The sequence below is a fragment of the Strix uralensis genome, chromosome 12 (assembly GCF_047716275.1).
Source record: "Strix uralensis isolate ZFMK-TIS-50842 chromosome 12, bStrUra1, whole genome shotgun sequence".
NCBI classification, from domain to species: Eukaryota; Metazoa; Chordata; class Aves; order Strigiformes; family Strigidae; genus Strix; species Strix uralensis.
Window position 1 is genome coordinate 23,795,679 of NC_133983.1, and position 23,591 is coordinate 23,819,269.

The 23,591-nt window shown below is 47.1% G+C and overlaps 1 protein-coding gene across 6 annotated transcripts in view; it reads right to left on the minus strand.

Moving 5' to 3' along the window:
* ANKRD11 (ankyrin repeat domain containing 11) overlaps nucleotides 1-18,771 on the minus strand; it is a 155,944-nt gene extending 137,173 nt beyond the window's left edge. For 3 of the 6 annotated variants that reach the window (XM_074881192.1, XM_074881195.1, XM_074881188.1), the window contains exon 1: nucleotides 18,538-18,771. The gene's annotated coding sequence lies outside the window, so the exon portion shown is untranslated. Of the gene's footprint in view, nucleotides 1-8,441; nucleotides 8,748-11,385; nucleotides 11,588-18,537 lie in introns of those variants that run through there. The other 3 variants (XM_074881193.1, XM_074881189.1, XM_074881190.1) reach the window with 2 other exon arrangements.
* Between the last annotated feature and the right edge of the window lie 4,820 nt (nucleotides 18,772-23,591).

Genomic DNA, 23,591 nt, shown 5'->3' on the forward strand with positions numbered 1-23,591 from the left:
AACTGTTCCGCGATTATTTTTAGTTCACATGAAAACAAGAAGAAATTGTAACCTCCATATACTAAACATTTGCTGAGCCTCATCTGAAAAGTAGTATATTTCCAATCCAATTATTCTATAGTCAGAAAAACAATATAAATAGCACTTTTTTTGATGCTTAAGTACAGCAGCATACCTGTAGACATGGAAAATGAAGGGCACAAGATAGCTGAAAATCAAACATTTTCAAAAGCATTATCCAGGAAAAGAGTTTTGGGTCAACACAGAAACCAGCACACAGGAAGTTCAAGTAAAAGGTGGGAGGCAAAGACAACAAATGCTCTTCTTGGGCATACCAGCAAGAAGTAATAAAGGAAAACCAGCACTACTGGAGTCAACAGCATGAGCAGTAATATTCCCAGATGTTGACAATTAGAAAGGCTTATGGGAAAAGAAATTAATCAAGTACTAGAAAACTTAGCGTATATTCAAAAGCTACAAAATTTAGGTTTTTAACAAAAACCAGACAGAACTGCAACAGATTCATCTGACAAACAAATTGAGCTGCCAGTTTTCTAGCTTACATTTGTCATAGCCATCCTAGAAACTCAGCACCTGCACTTACAAACAAAAATAACCCGAAGCAACCTCAGGGAATTTCTACCATTTGAGATCTGAAAGACGCATGACAAAGAATATGCTGATACACCATCAAAAGGGACACTCAAAGGTGAATTTCAAAGATAGGCAACAGTACTGCCCATCCTTGAGACCTCAAAAAACCCCACCATGCTGAACAGAACGAAGCCAAGCTAAAAAAATCTTGAAGCTTCAACTTGTCCTAATTAAGCTGCAAGATGCTGGCCTTCAACAACCCAATGAAGACAAGAAGTATGTTCTCTGGACTTAAACTAGTAATTTAAAGTTAGATCACAGCTGCCGTCATATTTCAGGTACCTTCTCCTTTTCATTCCTCCTACATACAAGTGTGAAATGGGACGAAAACATATTTCCCATCATTAGAATGAATACCTTCCCTGTAACTTTACTAAGAGCCCTTTACTTATCTGTTCCACTCAAATTCCCTTTGTAAGTTCTTCTAAGGGAAGGAAGGAGAGCTAACGATGCTACTAGGCTAGGAAGAGCACCATTTATTTAAAAATATGAGTCTGCAATTTCTTACTCCGTGCTCAATTTAAACACATTGAGAAAATACAGGCCATTCTTTGGAAGAAAAGAAGAGTGACAGACAGACACATTTGTCACCTTTATAGTCCCAGATATTTGCAACGATGCAATTCAGTGGCAAATTTGACACAGGTTACTATTAATAACTGCAGCATTTCCTTTCTGAAAGCTGATTCGTGAAAAGGATGCAAGCATCCCATTTTAAAATACACTAATTAGCCAAGGAGAAGTCAAGGAAGTCACCATTCCACCTTCAAGAACATACACAGTCTCTCTCTCAGAGGGAGAAAACAGAGCAAACTTATCCAAGGAGTGCACAATCACCCGCTCCGAGCTGCGGTATACAATCGCCTCAGCCAAGAAGATTCTGCGTAGTCACACGACCATTACAACCAGACACTTCAACTCAGACACAGGTTTCTTTTTCTTAAGAATATGCAGGTCTCAAAGGCTCACACCCAGACACCTACAGCCGCTAGAAGGATTGGATGACACCGTTACCTGCTGTAGCAGCAGACCTGGCTTGATGACCCGGGAGCTCCCCAGAAAGCGATGTGGAAAATGCATTTCTTAAGATGTGCTCAAGTCTTCGGTTTCTAGAGTTATGACAAGTGCCTTACAATCACCTCAAATTACATAGCAAGGAGAAACCCTAAAGGAAGCACCTCCTTCATTTACACACAGCATCTCTCCCCTATTGTCTAGGTCCTGGCAAGTTAAGGTCAGAAAAAAAAGATTCTTTAAAATACCACATAAATTGAAAGCACCTACAGCTTCCACTGATTCTCCGCCCCCCCCCCCCCCACTTCTATTCTAAGCCCTGAACAGGTTTAAGTAGCAGTTGCCATCATTAAAGAAGTTGCTCCCCTCCCATTTTCCATTCTCCTGAAAAATGAACATCCTGGCAGCACCGGGTAACAGTGACGAAGCAGCAGGCTGCTGCAGCCTCACTCAGCTACGGGCAGCAAGCCTGGAAAACAGTAAGAGGGGGGCACAGGGCACCTCAGCCACAAAGCCTCACCAGAGAGTATTACTATGTAATAGAACAAGGAAGTCAAACGTCTGTCTGTGTACGTTAGTGGCACCCCAGCTCCTCAGCAGGGGTTCGAGGGCAGTGGGTGAAGTTACCAGTTACAGCTGAGCAAAGCTGAGCAGGGAGATCTCTGCCTGCTGGATCCCTGCTTCTCCCTCGGGCCACCTCTGGAGCTTGGCCATAAATCAGCTTAACCCGCCAGCCCAGCAGAAATCCTACTCATCTTCCTCTGCCTACCGGTCTCCCAACTCAGAAGGGGCGGAATTGGCTCGTGCGCCCTGGGAAGAGGCAGCGCTGGCCAGGGAGGGTGGGGGAGCCTCACCCCCCGCAGCAGCGGTGAACTGGCTCGGGCCATGCCGTGACACCACACCCCGAGAAGATCTACAAACACCTAGCGAAAGGGCATATCCCTTCCTTCAAACACATCACCGTCCAAATAAACAGCTCAGAGGGTGGCAAGGAAAACGCTCAGAGGACAAAAGGACAGAGAGTTAGGATTAAACCCAGTCCCTTGATCCCTGGCCAAATGGCCTACCCATAAGCCCACGCAACTTCCAGAGCCAATTTAAAATCCTGAGTGTGCTACACTTTAGGTTATAAAATCATATTTAGACACACATTTGAAGTGTTCTTTGCTCTGCTGGTGGCTAAAAACAATTCCTTTGTCATCAACTCTTGCTTCAGCAAGCTGACGTGACGTTTTTAACTCAGGAAATAAGATAATTATGGTTCAAGGTAAACAACTACAACTGCGCATCATAAACAGTTTCTAATTTTAAGCTTGAGTCCCTCTAATGCCATCCATATTTTAAAGAAAGTTTCCTTACAAATGGCTTCAGTTCTCTAAGTAGGTTGTGACTGAGCCCTATTGCTGATGAACATCAACAGCAGGTCTCAGGAAAACACGGGATAAAAGTTTAGCGAATGCAGCAGGTGAGCTCCTGTACCAAAATCAGTCCAAGTAAGCCAAACATTGAAGGACAAAAATATACTCTGAATCTAAATATCTTGACAGGTAAAAACAGCGTCCCCCTGAGGAACACACAGAAAACAGTAAGCGCTGACACCAAAGCTACACACGCTTACGCAATGTTTGCTGCAAGCCATTTTATAGCCCAGACCTCAAACGCCCCACTGCAGCTTCCCCAGTGGCACAAACAGCAAGAATTCAAGTTATAACTCGCTGCGAGAACATCAGCTACCAAGTTATTCAACGCAAGGCAGTAAACTCACCTACAGCTACCCGCGCTGTGTCTAAACTAGCCCTCGTGCTACTGCTACCATAAAATGTTCTCTGAAGTTACCTAGAAACAAAGCCTTATAACAAACAGAAGCATCACTGCTGAGACTACATGAGCCAGAAATGCTGAAGCACAACATCTGAATTTGTCTGGAACTACCATGAGGTATTGAGGGCAGCAAGCTGTCTGCCTCCAGGATGAATCATTACACACAGAGGTAGCAATAACTCCAAGTACTGCTTCGAGGTGTTAGCCTGGTAGGCTTTCATTCTTCCCCATCTGAAGAAAAAGCGCTAAATTACAACCAAATGAAGACAGCTGAATGAGAGAATGTAGTAGAGCAAAGGAGATCCGACAGACAAAGCATTCTTCAACAGTTGTGCTCAGAAAAGACAGAAGTGGTCAAAACTATTCAAACAGCCAGTTGCGAGATCGCCGCGGTTTCTGCAGAAGACTAAACAGTAAAGAGGAATCACATGGTGAAGCCTGTGCAGCTTGGGAGAGCTCGCTCCTCCAAAACTTTTCATCATTAAACATCTTCAAACAACCCCACCCCATTTCTGCTATTGTTGTCAGAGAGGGAATTCCAACCAGAACAATTATTTCCACCACATTTTTCTGTTGGAAGAAGAGAAATGCTAATACTGCACAGCAAAAATACGATTTACACAGTAGTTCATCCAGTAAGACAAGTCTCCTTAAAGAAAAAAAGATTAACGTGCCTCGAGTCCGTTGCACAGCAGCACAAATGTATTTTTAGATACAAACACTTGAAGGCTGCAATATGGTGGAAGTCTCCCAGGTTGAAGTTAGCCACAGGAGGTTAATCTCTCTGCACCCTGGAGAGGGCAGTTCATTAAGAGGCTGTTCAGAGCAGAAGGAAACAATTCACCCACTCCCTGAAGAAATCCCTCTTCCCACGACTGCACACGAGGCAGCTCCTCTGAACTCTCCACCACCCCACATCTCATCCCCATTTGCACCACTGTCTTGGTAACAGCCCCGTGTCCAGGCCGTGTTAGAAAGCACGCTTCCCTTCCAGATCTCACGCACAATTAACGGAGCTAAATCCAACGCTGCCTTCAAGGCAGGACACAGGATGCAAAGGGGCTCAAAGTCAACCCAAGTGTCCAAGAACAGGAGGGAGCAGAACGACAGTTTGGCTTTACGTTTTATCTGCAATTAACACTTTTTCATGACTTCTGATAAGATAACGTATTAGCTGTCAGACCAAACCCGAGTGTAAATAAATGAACCTTAAAATACTCTGAGAGTGAAGCTTCAGAGTCAAATACTCTCACTGCCACCAAAGCCACTCTGCTCTTCCGTGCTAACGAATGAATGTTTAACCCAATTATCAGGTAAAGGAGCCCATTCAATGAGTCCACAACAGGTAACTTAGTCACCACATGCCTTAGTTTACACCTGCAACTGTGCTCACATTGCAAGTCATCGAGCAGTCCTTCAGGACCACACCTTTGGAAAAAAAACACCTCAAAGGTTTGCTGAAATAGCTGCCTCAGACCTGGGAAAGAGTCAGACAACACAAGCTGTCTCCAAGTTAGCCATCGTACGCACCCATTTACATACAGAGTGCAGGGTCATGTGGGTTTGTTGGTTGCTTGGTTGTTTTAAACGAGTTAAGCAAACTGCCCAGCTACGCTCCACCAATCTAATGACATCCCCTCGACTTGAGCCACAGGCTAAACAGCCACTGCACACCTCTACCTTCACTCTCATATGACGCTGTTCAAATGATGTCAGAAATATCAACTCAAGACCAGCTCAAAAAATTGCTAATATTTTCTTACGCTATTACATATTTTAATACTTAACTCTCAAATAAAATATTTCCAAATTATAAAGCATTTGGCATGGAACACTTGATTTTCAGGTAGCTGAAGTTAAGCAGAAATGGAATAAAATCCAGATAAACCTATAAATTAGAGAGAGTAACCGTTCATTATTTCACAAATCGTCAGCAAGTCTGACTGTCCCATCTGATAGTGTCAAGATGCTGGCACTGTCAGAATGCATTACCCCCCCCCTTTGAAAAGGTACATCTGGGTATCCCAAACCTGTCACCGAAGAACACAAACTAATGGTCAATTCTGAGCATTTATGTGACAACAGGTAGAAGAAAAGAAAGAGGAAAAATGCAAAAGCGTCTACACAAGACCCAAAAGTCCCGACTACAGCCAAGTCATTTTCCAGACTTTTATTAAAATTAGATTGGCCTTTGACTATGAATCACATCTGCCTCTTGTAAACAGCAAAAGAGCACCAACATCATACGGTGAAAGACACAGAAATACTCAAAGGGGAACAGAGGTGAGTAACATTTATTAACAAGGCTACTCCATACCCACAGCACACACAGCGCACTGTGCTTATACACCTCAAAAATAGTTAATTCAGAATAGCCCACAGCTTTCATGGAAAGCAAGCAAAACTGTACTAAAATATGGTGTGTAGGTATAAGAAAAATAAAACTTGATTCAGCCCTGCCTCCCCTCCTTAGCCCTACCTCCTCCAAACGCTTTAAATAGGATGTTATCACTACTTGTTTATACGCCATTACAGAAAAAAATTGCCCAGTTTCTTAATACTGCATTACAGAACAAAATGTTACTCAATTCTTTCTGTAAAGTACCAAGAAATAACTGTGAGACCATATGCATCTGAAAGCATCCACGTGCTGGAGTAATCCGGACTTACGTAACCAACAATTGGTGTCTAACCACGAAGGGCAGGAAAGAAAAGGGCCAACGTACAATTTTTCTTTAAGACTTAAAACCAGGCTTAGAATTCATTTTGAGGAGCCTGATTTGGGAGGCAAGTGAAATTCACTTCTCTAAGTTACAGCTTAAGGCTTCTGCCATGAAAGCACACAGACAAAAGAGAATCCCAAGTGGTAGATTTTCTCTCCTTTAGCTTATCCCATTAAGCAAAAATGAATCATTTGCTAATTGACTGAATTCAGTTTGAACTGCTGCCACTGCAATTCTTATCTCAGTAGCTGGAAGGCAAGTCCTTCCAAGGTTTCAACAAGTCGTGGACAAAGGCAGAGATCAGCGGCCCTCTATTTTCCAAGTGCATCCTAAAATGTCAGGCATCTGAGCACTGATACTCCTGGAGGTGGAATTGTACTTGAAGGCACAATCAAGAAAAGAAATCACTGGCTTCTACACGCTTAAGGGATCCACTCCAGCCCCATTTGGGCGAGGGCAAAGCCCACCACGCCGCAATGGCGCATACACAGGGCCCTAAACCACCTCTGCCTTGGGATGGCCCCGCTACCTTCAGCTGTAAAACCAGCTGCAGTGGTCTGTAACGCCCAACATCTGCATTTCCTGAGCCTGGGGGGTCCCGAGTGGAAGTAAATCAAAGGGAACTGTGGGCACCGCTCAGAAGAACAGCAGCCGTGGCGTGAGGTTGATGTGGACAAGACAGTCAAAAAAACAAGAGGTGCAAAACAAACCCAAAATCCACAGACAGGCAACAGACATGACTAAAATCCTTCTTCACCCTCTTTCTACCTGCTCTTAACCAAAAGGAAACACTTTTTTTCTTCGAAGCATGATTAAGTGCTTTGGTACCGCTCTGTCAGACAAAGCTCACTGTTGTTAGATGCCGGGCTTGGGGAAGAAAAGAAGGTGTTTGCCTGGCTGCAGCCACCACCGTAAAGACACAAACATGTTATTATGAAAAGCAAGTCAACTTTTTATGCACAGATAAGGATAACAAATGTTTCAATGTTGTGTTTCGAACGTTTAAGATCTTAAACTGAACCACAGGAAAGAGTGTTACTAGTTAGGCTATTACAGCAAATGAAATGAAAATTGAAAATGAAGTCTAACTGGCATTAAATTTAAGTAAATATATATCAATTCCACAATCATCATAATACATAGACAGTTCTTATGACAAAACTTCTGCAGAAGAGTAAAGCACCCTTGATAACTCCGAATATTAAGCTGAGGTACCACAGGCATCTTACAGCTTATATAAATAAAGTGCTGCCTGCAAATAATCATGGTTCCTTCAGTGAAAACTGCAGCATGATTAACAGAGGTCCATTATAAAGGCAATGCATAACCTAGCTCCTGTGAGTAGTCACTGCCACATCGGACTGCGTTTCTATGGCAACCAGGGAGGAAAATATAAAGCAAATTACAGTTAAATGAAAATTATTCTCCATGACAATATATGTTAATGCAGGAACATTTGCAAGGCCATTCTGGATAAAATGTTTACATTCACACATGTGTTTACAAAAATAAATAAAAGGCAGGCTATAACAGCTAATGGATCATCTAAAGATAAGGAAATTTTTTTTCAAGTTTTAATGTATTCAGAAAAAATTTCTTCAAGCTAGCAGAATGGAAAGCAAACCACCTTAACAAAGGTATTTGCACATTTAGATATAGTATACATTCTTTAAGAAACAGTTTTCCAGAAGATCTAACATGTACGTTTTTGAACGTTGTGATCTTTTAATTTTCCTGGCTGCAAACAAAGAGCACATTTATACCTCCTCATCCCAGGAGAAAATGTTTTAAACGAGAGGCTAAGTCACTCAGAATATTTATAGAGATCTGACTGAAACTGGAATAGTGACTTATTTTAATCAGCTATAACTTACTTATTGAAAACTGGAAAGTGTTTTATACCTCAGGATTTGTGGCGTTGACACTACAGCTAGGAGAGTCTTATACCTCACCAGGGTTTAAAAGCAGCACAGGTCAATGAGACCCCGTTGTCAGATACTTTTACAAAAGCCCGCAGTTAAGGCTTTAAAAGGTTATCTTACTCTCCCACCAAGCTCAGCCTAAACAGTCCTTTTTTTAGGGAATATATCTTAGTTTTTAAATATCTTCTGAAGCATGAGTGAAGTAAGGCTCGTTCAAGAGGCAGCCACTTATTTATTTTTTTAACTCACTTGGCTCGTACCCCAAAGAAAAGCCCAAAGAAAGAAAGTAGGTTATAAACTGACTTACAGTCTCTTTTCCACTCTGAAGCGCCACGTTTTAAGAACAGTTTAAAATACTGCATTGGAAAAAAGCAGCCCTCTCAGCCGCGTTTCACGGTTCCCCTGCCAAGTTCCTTTCCCATGGAAATGGTCTGCCTGTTCTGCGAGTAACACAGGTGCAGGTTTCTTAGGAAGACCCAGAAAGAGCACAAGGCACTTTTTGAACCCGTTTCAGCAAGCTGGGAACACAGAAGACGGCATTCACTCCGCTGGCACATCTGGACTTACTCCATACACGCTCCCACTGACCTCTGCATCTGTCTCTTGCCTCCACCTACAGAACAATACTTGAATCATGAGGATCATAACTTTTTATGGCAGTGGGAAAACTGCAATATTCTCCACAAGTTCACTCCACCCTGCACATAAAACTGCTCATAGGTTCAACCATAAAGCAAACTACTTTCTTTGAAGTTCGACTTAAAGCCCTGCGCACGTTATAAAGCTGATCTGAAAAAACGCAGCATATTAACATTTTACATAACCACACTCATGGAAAGCATCATTCGTTAATCATCTGGTGCGACTGTTGACAAAAGCAAGTTAGGTCAGAAAGTATCTGGGTAACAAAACTCTTTACAGGTGAGCTCAGGTTACCCACAAACACCAAATTCACATACCACCGAATATATTCCAGTCATGCTCCACTTTCCCCGAGGATCACTTGCTGCAGAGCCCACAGCAGCATAACCATTATCATTTCAACTAATTTAGTCACTGATCCACGACTCCCTCCACCTTTCTCTCTACAGCAATATGCAGACTATCTCCACACAACGCAAAGAAAACAGCTACAAACCTTAGACTAGGAAAAAAAAGAAAAGAAAATCTGCAAATCGAACTACAGTAGCAGTTGCTAGGTTCCTTTTGAAACCCTCACTAATTGCTAGGATTGGGTTTCTACTGAAGCTCTGTGCTGCAGTAGTGGAGGGCTTGAATGTTGTTTTCACAAAAGGACTTCTAAAACCACAGGCTGCATGTCTGCAACAGCAAGTATTTATATTCTGTGCACAAATCAGATTATGCGTACACACACCATCCCCACTAGTCTTCAAGCAGATGAATCCCACCAGGCCAAGGTACCTTTCCGGATGCCAGAGCTTTCGGGTCGGGTACCCAGCTTTCCGCCGAGGTGCTCTGCATCCTTTGGCGGAGAACTGGCTTACTGTGTCAAAATGCATCCGTATTAGAAAAGTCATTTTCTCTGTGAACGTAAGCAAATGCATGCTAACACGAAGTAGAATTCTAGAGAAAACCTTGCAGCTTTCATGCCCGAGCAAACGGCAGGCGGATCAGGGGAAAGCCAGGCTGCTAGGCAATACTGAGCATGCAACGCTGCCAGCAGACCTCCCCTGCGCCCTTCCCTACTGCAAGCTGCATCAAGTGAATTAGCACCAGATGGACAAGATAACAGCTCGGAAGGGACTATCAGAGGCATCCTTGCAGATTTCAATTACCTGCACTGCTCCCTAGGAGTAAATCCTGCCTACAACTATTACTGGTAACGTCCAAAAGAGCCCATCCTTCAAATACAGGACGGCTCCTTAAGGCCAAGATTCAAAAGCTGATCTAACCAGAGACAATAGGCCATGAGGGCGATGCAGGAGGGGTAATGAGCCATTAGTGGTGAGCACAGCAGGCAAACAGCAGACCCAGGCTGCCAGCACCCCAAACTCTCATTCCTGGCAGAAGTCTCCACACCTTCAGATCCTCCACCTCGCAACGCTACTGCGGCTTCACTCCATTTTCAAGCGCTTTCCTCCCACCCTGCAAAAATAAGGCCCAGATCTCGAGAGGGAGATGAAGATGCAGGATGATCTCAGAGAAAAGGAGAAAGGCAGGAACAGACGGGAGGGAACATCAAAAGGCAGACAGGCTAAAATTAGAGACAAGACTCCTGGATGAGGAGGACCAAGGCGAGAGCAGAGCACCGAGCAGAACCTCCATCAGATGAGGCTCCCAGGAAGGGGGAGGGACAGACAGAAGGGAGAAGAAATATTATGGTGGGTGAAGTAGGGGAAGCTAGCAGACAGAACAGACTGCAGAAGTAAACTCAGCATTTTAAGACTACAACCTGTAGCTTTCTAACTAAGGAGCACTACTCAGCACACCGGGGAAAAGCTATCAAGTCGACTTCTCATCTGATCTCCTCTCCCATGATGAGGGCTAACTGAAAGGCCACAGAACAAGTTTAACACCCTGGTACCAGTGCTGATCACAGGGGAAGGCAACTTAATTCACCACCATCACCCATGACAGAGCAACTCCGAGCAATGCAGGGCAACTCAGATCCCAGTCCAAAAGCCAGAAGCCTTCTGGGCTGCTGGCAAAATGGGGAGCAACAAACAGATCCGAGACCAGGACAGCCATCACACAGTACCCCGACGTGTGCCAAGAGACAGGAAGGAAACTACAGATGATATAGCAGTCATCAGCTACCCTAATTTTCAAAACTAGTGTATTCTCACATCCTTTCAGAGTTGGTAGGACAAGAAACTGCACGAGTTGGAATAAAAGGGTCAATGTTCAAGGAGAACAGGCTTCAAACCTGGCTAGTGTCTTCAACTCTTGAACTGCTCAGAAAGGGAAAGTTTTACACACAAAAATACCCAAGCTTGCTCATTACAGACCCACGATCTAGTTCAGATAAATGTATCTGCCTGTGCCGAGCTGCAAGATGAAACCAAGGAGACAGCTAGCTATGGGAAGCAGCCAAACACTGTAACTAGAGCACCAGCTCACCCAGTGGTATTTCAACAACCACAGCACAGCCACCAGCAGGATGTTTCTCCCCTCGCACACACACCCCCCCTTCCCCGTATCTACCTATATCTCTTCCCAGCATCGGCATGGCTAATCTCATCCATCTCTCTAAAGGTATAACTATAGCAGTGCTTTATAAATAGGCTTACATCTTCAGTCCATCCAAGACCTGACGCAACAGCAGAACGACAGTCGGTGCAGCGAGCGGCGTGTGTTGTTACGACAACACTGACATTTCACAATCTGCAACAGCCATCATCCTCCATAACGTGGAAAACACCAGACCGAAAGTGTAAAGTCTACCCAGAAGATCCCTGCTTTTCATAGGATACGGTCACTGCCACAGCCAGCAGGATATCAGAGCGGTTACCTCCTCCCTGAAGAAGGCAGCTATCAGGAGACCATTCCCAACAGAGAACTTCTTGGAACTTTATCTCAGCTCCTCCCGGACCTAACCAGCCTGCAGAAAACCCAGCTACTTACTAGCAATTTGGAGCTCCTGGCACAACTTGTTTACACAGAGCAGGTCATAGGATAGGCTGGAAGGTGTAAGCAGGATATAGTTTTTATGGCTCTGAACTCCTGCCCAGATAAGCTGATAACGCTCTGGGCTCAGGGGGAGGGGAGCACTTTCATGTGTGCTTTATTTAAAATGAAGATGCACCATGAACTGCAGTTAAGCATTTTCTACTTAATAATGAAGTTTACATTCACCTGATTTCCCTTTAAAGCTCTTTAATGTATTTTTTTTAAGGAGTTCCTGATTACACACACTTTCATTTCATATCAGGGTATTCAGAGCAGCACAGTACTTTCAAAACCTTGCTCTTCTGCCTCTTGCTGCACAGGCTGTCAAGCCTTAGGGACAGGCTGCCTCTGGATTGGGGTGGATTTTTAGAGGGGAGCATCTCTCTTCTTTGCCGTGTCTGTGATACAGTTTAGCAGCTTTATGCTGCTCTATTTTAGACCTTTCTACACTGCAAAGCTGTCAGTCTCTAAAAAAAAAATTAGAGCCATCTTCCTTCAGTGTTTGCCTCCTCTCCCTCCCTCCCCCGATTACCCACAGCCATTTAACCACCCCACCACAACACCCCCCGGACGCTGACACCCTCAGCTGAGGACCTGAAGCCTACACTCAAACAGGGACCACCTGAACACTCTCTCTGAGCAAATCCAATACAACGCAAGAGGAAAAGAGATGTTTTCTCCCTGTTCAAATGCGTGAAAAACATCAGCTCCCAGACAGCTGAGACAAAGCTTCTTTCACACATACTGAAAAGTTTTCTACCCTTTCCATTTTCAAAGTCTGTAAATTTGGTTGCTAAAGAAGAAACAGGCATGCATTTTAGTCACATAGGAACCCAACACCAGCATGAACACACTTGCACCTAACAGCAGAATTAATATTTCAGTGTTTCCACAAAATATCAAATGTTGCAACCTTTGATTTACTAACACAAACGCAATATACAATCAATAGCTTGCTCCTGCTGCTGCAATAATTTACAGTGGAAGATTTATTTTTAAAATACACATCGGATAACTTTGGTTTTCTTCAAGACGGGGAAGAAAAGCTGCCTACAGATTTTTAGAGGATAAATAATTCAGTGCATGAATGCCAAGGGCAGTACTGCACACATCCATATGGCAGGGACAATGCAGACAGTAATATATGCTTCACATCACCACCCTGACAGTGCCTTCAACCCTGACCTAGAAAAAAACATCACTTTCTTCTGGCTACAACAGCTAATTCACTCTCCGTCATTGCTACCCCGCATCACTACAGACTACTACACACTTTTTGTTTACTTTGGGGCAGCATCTCCCAATGCCTCGGCCTTCGCAGACTGCAATGTCAGCCTCTGTTCACAACAGCTACACTGCTACAAGTAGAACAACTTATTCACATGATGAAATTAAAAAATGTCAGAAAAAGGAGAGACACAGGTTTCAGAAGTCCTCTTCAGGAGCTCACGCCTTCTCACTACCAAAACTGAAAGGGGTGGGAAACCCAGGACAGTTTCTCACACGTGAGGTCTGGCAAGACCCCAGCAGTGCCCCAAAGAGAGCGGGCGGGGAGGTCCCGCTGAGAGCCAGCACCCATCGTGAGCTCCAGGGCTCCCGCACCGTGCTCCACGGGCGCAGGACCACGAAGGGAAGAGTCAGATCACCAGGGAAGCCTCCCCTCCTCTCCTCCACCACCCTCACAGCCAGCAAGCCTGCAGTTGTGCTCGTTTCACACTCCCAAAATTAACTGCACAGACGCCACCCTGCCCCACTGTCCTATTTTGGTGGTGATTTGGTAATTTCTCTACATTCTACAGTTTGGGGAAAACATGAAAGAATCAAGAGGAAGAATTTTGGAGCCCAAAATATCCGATATAATTAACTGCACCTTCTAACAGGATTATTTCCTTTCCTGACCCCAATTACTCCTTCAGTTTATTAAAAAGAACTCATATACTCAGAAATGTTAACACCCTAAAGAGTCACATAAACAGAAAAAAGTCTGAGGGCACCATTATAAACAGAGTTAATGGAACTCAGTGATTGGAAATGGATCTTGAAAGCTGTCAGATCAAAGCAAGATCTTTCTCGTGTAAGGACTGCATTACCCTTGGAGCCACAGAGCTAATACCATCTATAAAAATATTTTGCTCAAATAAGTTAAGAACAGCAGCGTTTCATCTGTCAAAAGGTGCGAGGCTTTTATGGGATTAGCCATTCCACATACAGCATAAAAATTAGAACAGATTTTTAAAAGCCCTCAGCTCAGCTGACAGAGACTACACAGACCAACGTGTGTGCCTGCTTTCTTCACACACGCTACACACTGAACAGATTTTTCACTGCTATTAGCATTTAAGCTTCTTTTTATTTTTTTTATACACTTGTAAAGGATTACAAATTGGCATCACCTGTAACTAGCCACAGATGAAGCCAGCACCACCACCCAGACTCAGACAAATTAAGATTTTTAAATACCCAACAGCTGCATGAGAACATACACCAGAACACATCAGTTCTCACACGGGAAAGCTTGAAAATTCCAGGTACAGGCCAATACACTCAAAAAGAGCCTCCAGACCATGGGCCCTGGAGGTTCTTCCCCCCACCCCAGCAGGACACCAGAGACAGCATTTTGCCTGAGCATACTCTACCCAGGCACAAACCCATACTGTTTAGAATGCTTGTGATTTCAAATAATTGACTACACAAGCTTTCCTTTAACATTTAGGCAAGTATTTTTTAATGATCATGCATCAGTGGCATACAAATTACATAACACTTGGCTGAGGATCCCAGTGCTCTGCACCCTCAGAAAAGACAGCTCCGTGCCGCTCATCTCTCTTGCAGGAAGAAGAAAATATTTAAAAGCTGCATACAAATCATTCCTGTAAAGTGTCGTGCAGACTGTTTTAAATTAGATGGGGTAAAAATATATGCAAGGTTATCACGAAACACTAAAATCTTTGCTATGGAGACACCAGTTTCTTTCCACAGCCTTTTACAACTGAAATTCATGCAATTCTCACTGGCGATGGAGGTAGCAGACAAGCCACCTTTACTAGAGCCTCATCAAGGAAATACGATTAGAACAACCACCACCATGTAAATATTTCCAAGTATTATTTGCTTCCCTGTACCGAAAAGTAGTACCTGCCACTACTTGCTGTGTATCTACCACCATTTAATCTTAATACCGAGGAAGAATTTCAATCCATAAGGCAGACTGTCGAGCCTGAAATTCAGGTACTCGGCAGGGAGGGAGGAAGAGGGGCTAACCTCATAGGAAAGCCGTCACTCCATAATTTTACAAAATGTAATTAACCAGCTCCGGTTCTGTGCGTTTCCTTCCCTCGGAGAAGGATTTCTTCACCAGGTAATTAGACTGTCCCAGTTAAGACTTGAGTTGCCACCGAACATATTTTCCCCCAAAACAAAGCCACATACACACTTACAGAAAATTCAAGCACTATTTCAAAAAAAATACTGCTGTTTCCTCACAGTAACTTAAAGCTCTTCCTAGTTTTTGCCTTAGTCACTGCATGGGCCTAAAACTAACCAAAACCAATACACTGCTGTGGAAGCCCCCCCAAATCCTGGGTTTATTCCTGTACTTGAGACACTTCATTATTACAGAGTTTTGCCGCCTTTTAATGTATAGAAAAGCAGGAGGTAAAAAAAAAAAATCCAAGTACTTCAAACACATGTCCAAAAGCCACAACATAAAGACAAAGAGTACAGATTAAACGCTGTAAAGATATACTTGTCAGGAACCTTCCTTTGAAGTATCTGCAGGAAACACTGTCATCACACAGCCATGTTACAATTACACAGTTAAAATAATCACCACCAGTTGTAAGTAGTCCATCTGGTTTACTGAAAAGGGAACACTGCTGGTACAGTATTGATTAACACGACTAGTCTTCACTGACCCTAAAGAAATACATTTGTCTGCTCTACTGAACAGCAGAAAAATGCTGCACGACACCACGACACGCTCCGCTTTGTTTAGAAGCATTTTTGGGGACTCAGTCAATTAAAACATAAGTAGAAAATGAAATAATCTTAACAGGTTGTCTAGCACACATGAAGGAAGAAATGAAGCCCAGTGCTTTGCTGGAGGGTTTTTTGGTTTGTTTTTTTGAGTTTTCTTCCCCCATCCAAAACCAACATTCACATGGACAATCGGTATGTTTAAGTCTGAGAAAATGCTATTACAACACCATAAAAACAAAAAGCAGCACATTAGAAAAAAAAAAATCAATTCACCCTGAGCCACATTTTTATGAAATGGAGATGCAGACGAATTCATTTTTAAAAGCAGAAGCAGACCTGAACAGTAAAACCCAACTGTGAAACAGTAAACATAACATCTCCAGTTTCCAGCCTGTCAAAGCAGCTAACGCTCACATGACCAGGGCGCCTGTAATCACTATTTAGAACAGAAATAAGTAAAGAAATAGCTGGGGACTGATTGAGTTGGAGGGCAGGAATCAAAGGGCTCGTATGTCTCCGAATTCCAGTGTGTTGCTCGCTGTACGGGCAACTCAGCCTGCTGCAAATTTCACAAACCAAACCCTCACCACTTAGACAAGTCTGGGGGTGATGCAAGTCCCGGCTCGCCTAACAATACAGGTTCACAGCAAACTCCAGTGAAGCCCAGACCGCCCTTTTCAAGAGAGGACGCAGACAAGATGTGCCCTGGCAAGTTTCATACCCTTCTGCACTACCTCCTTTAGGACTGACAAGTTCTCCTAGAACCAAAGAGACCCGGAGCATCTCCGCATAAAAAAAAGCTGAGCTCCACAAACCCCAGACACACCTAACCAGGAGCAGACGCGGTAGCGCAGACAAGGCTCTGCTTTGGGGACAGACACAGACCACCCCTCAGAGTGAGATCTTCCACCGAGGACGGAGCGCTTCCCACTGAAAGAAAACAGGTCACGCAGCTTCAGGGCGATGTTTCTCAGGCATAACAAAACGAGGTGCCCAAGAGTTTCCCTGCCCAGACAGGGAGTCAATGTAGGTCTCGCTCCACAGCACATTTTAAACCCTTCTATCGCACGTCCATTGAAAAGTGCTCCAATACACACCTTTAATCTGCCAGTAAATCCATTCTGTAAAAACACCAACTTCTTGTTTTTAAGTTAATCAAGTTAAATATTTAGTTCCTGGTAGAGCACACACAAAAGCATGTATCAATGCCGTCTGAAAACATGCAAGAGTTAATCTCCTTTTCCCTCTCCATGACTCCATGGAGTGCTTTTTCTCCTCAGAAAAAGGAAATAAATGGAGTGATTACATAAAAATGCTCCATTTTATGAACAAACCAGAAAAAAGGAAGAATACATTTAACTCCCAAATTTATACCAATTTTAGGAAAGCACACAGCACCTACAAAGCATTACATTCGCAAGATGTTTTCAGCTGAATATCTTTGCGTACACCAGGCAGGAGAAAAAAAAAGTCTATACCCAATTTCAGAAGCCATCTCAGGAGGGAATTTTGCTTCAAGAGCTGCCTGGAATGTGTTTGCTGCCTATAGGGCCATGTCCCCAGCGGTAAGAGAGGACTTTGTGTACAAAACTAGCAGGGGGGAGGAACCCTTTCCTGCAACTGGATATCAAAACAGATCTCCAAGCTTAGAGTAGAGGCCAATCCCTACACACACCGACTCTTGTGCCTCAATGAACAGGCCAGTTTTCAATCCGCACGCACACCCTCCTCGCAGGACAGCTGCTCTCTCTGGGAAAGGGCAGAGGGCATCAAGGGCTCAGCTCATCCCGGCTCCCTTCGAGGCGAGGGGTGGGGGAGAGCGGCGATTTGCCTTTCTAAACATGCAATCAATCTGCCGGACTGGGGGAGGTTAATTCTGGACTGCAGAAGTGCAGCTGTTTTGGGTTGGGTTGGTTTTTTTTTTTGTTCACCCCTCCTCTTTCCTAAGGGGCAAAGGTGTCGAGCAGACCCTCCCCGACACACAAAGGCTTCTCCGAGGAGAAAAATACCAAGCAATTTAAAGATTAAACTAGAAAATAAATAAATAAACGCGGATCAGCCAGGCTGGCTGGCGGCAGCTCGGTTCAGCTCCATCCTCTGCGCACACACACGCAGGGCTAACGCCTACCCGGGGATGATGAAATGGGAAACGGAAATTACCATTTCAGACAACTTTTGGTATTGTTCCTCCCAGCACAGCGCTCACCCCAGAATGCGGGCTCCCCTCCCGCCTCCCCCAACGCACCTCTGCACGCTGTGTGTCCCCCCCAAAAAACCCAGGGTGAACGGGTGAGGCGGGGGGGGGGCGTACATGACCCACACTGCGGCCCCGTGTTCTCCCCCCGCCCCCCCAAGCGCACCCCACAATTCTCCGCACCCCTAAATATTTATCAGCCCCCGCGCTCTCTGCAACCCCCCCCCCCCCCTCCACACACCACCTCCCCCCAAATCCTCCTCACCCCAGCCACCCCCTCCTTTCCCCTACCCCTCACCAGGCCCTCTCCCCATCCAGCGACCCCCCCGCGGGTCTCCCTTGTCCCCCCCGAGCCCTTTCTCTCTCCAAACAGCCCTTAACCACCCCCACCACCCCCACCACAAAACCGTACATCCTCGGTACGTCGCTTTCTCCCCTCAACCCGACCCCGTACAGCCCTCTCCCACCGCCCCCCTCCCCGCCATTCCCACTGTCCCCTCTGCCCTCACCCCCCCGCCTCCCCTCTACCCCCCCCAGGCCAATCACCCCCCGCCTAGGCCCCGCTCCACCCCCCCCTCCCCTCAACTCCTCCGCCTCTTACCGGCGCTCCGGGCTCAGCGGGCCGAGGGCAGCCTCGCGGGGGAGCGAGGCCTGCGGCTCCGCCGGCCCCGCCGCATAGAGGAGGCGGCGGGGGGGGGGAAGGGGGTGCTGCGGCGGTGGCGGCGGCGCTGAGGGGGGGCGGCGGCGGCGCGGGACTAACGGAGGGGGCGCGGGCAGTGGCGGCGGCGCCTCCCGGCCGCGCGCTCCATGGCCCCGCCGCGCTCGGCCTCGGCTCGCAGCGCTGCCGCCCGCCCGCCCGATCGGCCACCGCTGAGACGCTGCCGCTCATTGGCCCGCCGCGTCGGCGCGCCCTATTGGCGGAACGGCGGCCCAGCGCGACGCGACGTCAACACGTTGACCGCAGGAGGGGAGGGGCGGGGGGGGGAGTGAAACGCGGCGCGGCCCCCCCCGTCGCGCGCGGGGGATGACGGGAGCGAGGAGGCGGGGCCGAGAGGGGCGGCCGCCATTGGCTGACGTGTCCCGGCGGCGCGGCGGCTCATTGGTGGGTTCCCTAGAGGTCACGAGCGTGGCGGCGTTTCCGGGGCGGGGCCTGCGCGTACAGCGCCGAGCACCGGGGCGGGCCTCGCGGTGGAGGGTTGGCCCCGCTCCCCCCGGTCCCGGGCGGGATGTGATGAGGCGCCGCTCCGCCGTCGGGAGCGGGGCGCAGCTCCCCGCAGTTGTGCCACCCGCTGCGGTGGCCCGGGCCTGTACCGCCCGCCCCGAGCGGCGGCGGCGGTGGGTGGTGCGGGGTCAGGCCCGTGTCCTGTCTCCCCCCCCACACACACACACTCCCGGCCCCGGTAGAGCCCGTGGCAGGTCGCCTCGCCGGTGCCGCCCCCCCCCGGAGCTCCCGGCCGCCCCGCCCTCCGGTGCGTTTCCCCACCAGTTATTCAAACCCATCCCCTGAGGAGTGGCCCCCGCTGCTCCCCCGGGTGCTGCCCCTCTTTTGTGTGAAACACCGCGAATGGGGACTCCCCGTTTTAACGCGATCAAGGGGTGGGTGACTGGTACCTTGACTGTCGGTATTTGTGCACCGAAAATCAACGGCGGGGTAACATGCTGACCTGTGAAACGCCGTCGGTGGGTGCTGGGTGCACGTTTGCTCCCGGGGCGGTGGGTTCCGAGGGCCAGGGTGGGCGCAGGGGGACGGTAGGTGACACGTTACTGTGCTGCTCGTCGGGAGACGTCGGGCATTAACTCGGCGTTGTAATCCCACCGTTGCCTGCTGCATGGCCACAGTGTCTGAACGGCAAATCCCTTCGTGGTTTGGGGCCGAATTCCTTCATGGCATCCTCATTAAAAGTTCTTAATGCCAAACGTTTGCTTTTGCTTTCACAAGAGGCAGCGTTAATGAGAAACTCATCTTGGAAGTTCTTTACTTAAACCACTGTTTGTGTGTCAGTAGGACAGAGAAGGGATCGCGCAGGTGAGGTTCTGGGCTGGCCCACGAGTGCCCCGATTGGAGCGGAGGGCGCGGGGCTGCACAGCCCTCACGCCATCCCCAGGGGAAGGCTGCCCAGCGTGGCTTCTCCGCCAGGCCCGGGCGAGCTCCGCTGTATGGCGAGGGCACATCAGAACAGGCTGCGCTCCATCCCAGCCCTGGGACGGGTCGCTTGCTCCTCACCAGCCTGTGTCATTAGGATTTTTTTTTTTTTTCCCTCTGATCCTTTCAAGTGCTGATATCACAATACCAAGAGGCTTTTGTGCTGTTTTTATTTACAGGGTCTCTTCTAGACAACCAACCCCTTGGCTCTCCAAATGAGGATGTTTTTTCTTGCTAGGTGAGCCTCCTGCCTTTGTCCCACTGGCTTGTGCAAGCCGCAGAAGCGCGTGCGGGCGTGCTTGGCTGCCACGAGCAGCCACATGAGGCTCCGTTCCTGTACTTGAGGTGACACTGCTGGTGTCTGTCCTCCTGTCCGGCTGCGGCAGTGCCTCGAGCCTCAGCGAGGCTGTGGGATCTCCTCCTGACAGTCGCTGTGTTCCCACCTGTCACATTTGTGCTCTCCAGCACTAAGGTAACTTCAAAAGTACGGGTAGATCTTGTTACTCACAGCTGCTCGTGCCTGAGCTCAGCCCAACCCTTCTGCAGAACAGGAATGCTTGTTGTGTACCTCTATTTCCTACCACACATCTAGTGCCAGAGCCCCTCGTGTCATCAGGGTAAACCGAACGCTGCGGTATCCCCCGGGGAACAACCGTGTTTACGGAGCAGATCTTCACAGCAAGTACAAAATGGGGACCGGTGTGCAGCTCCCCGCCCAGACCGGGTGGCCGAGGTGTCCTGGTGTGGGTGGCAGCTGCCTGCACGGCTGCGTCACTGTGTTTTGTTTTGGTTGCTGAGGATGGGGAACCCTCGAGGCAGCAGCTCTACCAGTGACCTCATCAGTAATTGTTCTGTTTTTTTAACCCCCCTCTTCCAGGAGTGTGACCCATACCGTAATTGCTTTTTTGGCATTCGCAGTTCCACTTTGAGTCGCACATTTGGCAGCCTTAAGGATTGTTCCCAAGTGCTGAGGATGCCAGTAGTCCCCCAGGAAGAAAAATCTCTTTGCTGGGCTCAGTAGTGATGAAGGAGTGGCTCAGGAGCACGTGTCCGACTTCACTGTTAAATAACAGCATGAGAGAGATTTATTCTGAGCCTGTTAAGCTGGTCCTGTGTTCTACTTAGGCTTAGTCTTTTTATCTCCTCCATCTTCCTCCTCCATAAGACCTACTAAACCAGTCAAAAGAAAGGTTGTTGGGGTTTTTTTGTCCTCCCTTCCATTAAGCTCCTTGTCATACTCCACTGAAAACACCACAAATAAGTGTTTGCCTCTCTGGTGCCTCTGAGTGAGTAGGTGAGGGGGGAAATATGTTTTGTAATTTCCTAAATATAGTTGGCTGTAACTGCTTCCTTGACGGACTTGAATGTCATCCAGGTCAAAGATACAGTGCTGGGGAGGAAGTTAAATCCTTTCTGTGTCATCCTGACCTTTTTCTACTTGAACACAACAGCGTGGACTAACAGGCTGTTTCAGGGAGGGACATTAAAAGTACTTGGTGAAAGCAAGCTAACAGCAGCGGGGCGGGGAATGATTTCAGTTGGGGGCTGTTCTGCTGTTTTTCTAGGTGAGACTTCTGTGTTGAGGATGTTTAACCTGCTTGGTTTTGTTACCCTGGGATGGCTTTTGCTCCTTGCAACTTAATTGCAATACTTAAGAGGAAAAAAACACCAAGCTATAGTTGATTGTTGAGCACCTTTATCCTTCACTAAAGGTTGTGAGCTCTCAGATCCTAAAATAAAACAAATACTCTGGTGCTGAGGAGGAAAGAGAACATTGCGTGAGGGCAGAGAAATTAGGCCGCTTGGGGAATGTGCTTTCAGGCCTATTTCTGTCTGTCACAGCGAGCTAAAAGGACACTAACTTTGGGGAAGGAGCTCTGTGACCCTTTGGTCCTTGCTCTGTTACTCCTTCCTTGCCTAACTCTGGAGGTGGGATCTGCATCAGCCGCTCCCCTGCTTTTGCAAGCTACGGGTGAGCATTCTCATCTCTACTTCAGCTGAGCTCCCTTGGAGCTCTACAGCAACCGTCTCGTGATGGAAGGAACCGTGATGTCAGCCGTAAGGGCAAAAATACCTGGTCTGTGTTAATGTGGGTGCGGTTCTCTGCTGATTCAGCTCCTATCAGGGTGGAAAGATGGGGATCTATTTTTAATAGATTAGGTAATGTGTGATTTATGACTTACTACAGTCACACATCAGGGTAAATAAACCCTGTGTGACCAGTCGAGTGCCAACATCAGAGGCCAAGAGAATAAAACTTGAGAAGAACTTTGATTAGAAGAACCTTTACTTTAAGCTTGGCTCATGTTTTAATTAATGTCATCTATTAACATTTTGAAGAGAGATGGTTTTGGCAAACAAAGCAGCCATTTAGAAAGGCAGCCATTTGGAAAGCCAGCAAGGAGTACAGCTGATGCTCTTGGTACTGCAGCAGAAACCTCCCTAACTCTGCACATAATCTCATTTTCCTTAAATAAAGCTACTTTCAAGCCATCCTTGTTTGTTTTTTGTTAAAGGACAGCTCCAACTTAAAACAAGCCCTTCTGCCTGTGATGCCATTAAGAAATAAGAGACTAGGCTTTCACCCGAGGTGGTTGCTCACAGCTCTGAGATGTGATTAAATAATAAGGCTAAACAAATGCAACAGCTCACTCATACCAAAATCAGCCTTTTTCTGAAGGTTTAACTCGATGCAGCCCACTGTGCAATCAGCTGAGGTGCAGCGTCAGCCCAGCGAAGCACCAGGACCACACACTGGGGCTGAGGACAGGCAGAGCCAGCGAACCAGGAGCTGATTCAGCTCCCGTGCTACACCATGCCCTTGGCCTCCACAGGCAGCAATATTGTTGGACCCCTCAAAGCTCTGAGCTGCGCCCATGGATAGTGAGTCTATTTACATGGTTCCTACACAAATAGCAAGTCCGTGGAGCTTTAGGCCTGCTCCATCCCTAGAGGATGCTGCTTTCCGAGGGCAGTGGTCTCCCGCTGCTGGGTAAACGCCTCGTATTGATGTTCTAGGCGTGAACTCGTGACAGTCCTGTTCTAATTACTGCTTTTATGATTCCTAATGACAGGCTTTAGGTTTCTAGTCTGCTTATGGATTTCAGGGGTGTGGAGTGACAGTTGCTCGCTTGGAGCTTACTGACCTCCTCCAGTCTGCGGGGTTTGGAGATGACTTCAGCCACCTCCCGCACACAGATGGATTCCTGGGTTTCTTCCGAGCTGTGCGGCTTCAGCAGCTCTCTGGGGAGCGTGCTCCCGGGGAGCAATCTGCTCAGTTGTGGCCTTTGAGTCACAAACAAGCAATTTCCCTCCTCCCGCTCTACCCCTGCGAGCTAAGCTGAGAGGTACCCGTGTCACTCTGTCAGAGCGTTGCTCCTTCTTGCCTGCATTTACTTTGCTTTTCCAGTGATTCGTAAGCCATGACTGGCAGGCGGTTCAGTCGCTGCTGCTGTATGGCTGATTCCCTGTGATCCCCTGCCTATAGCCATCTGTCACCTACCTATCTTAAA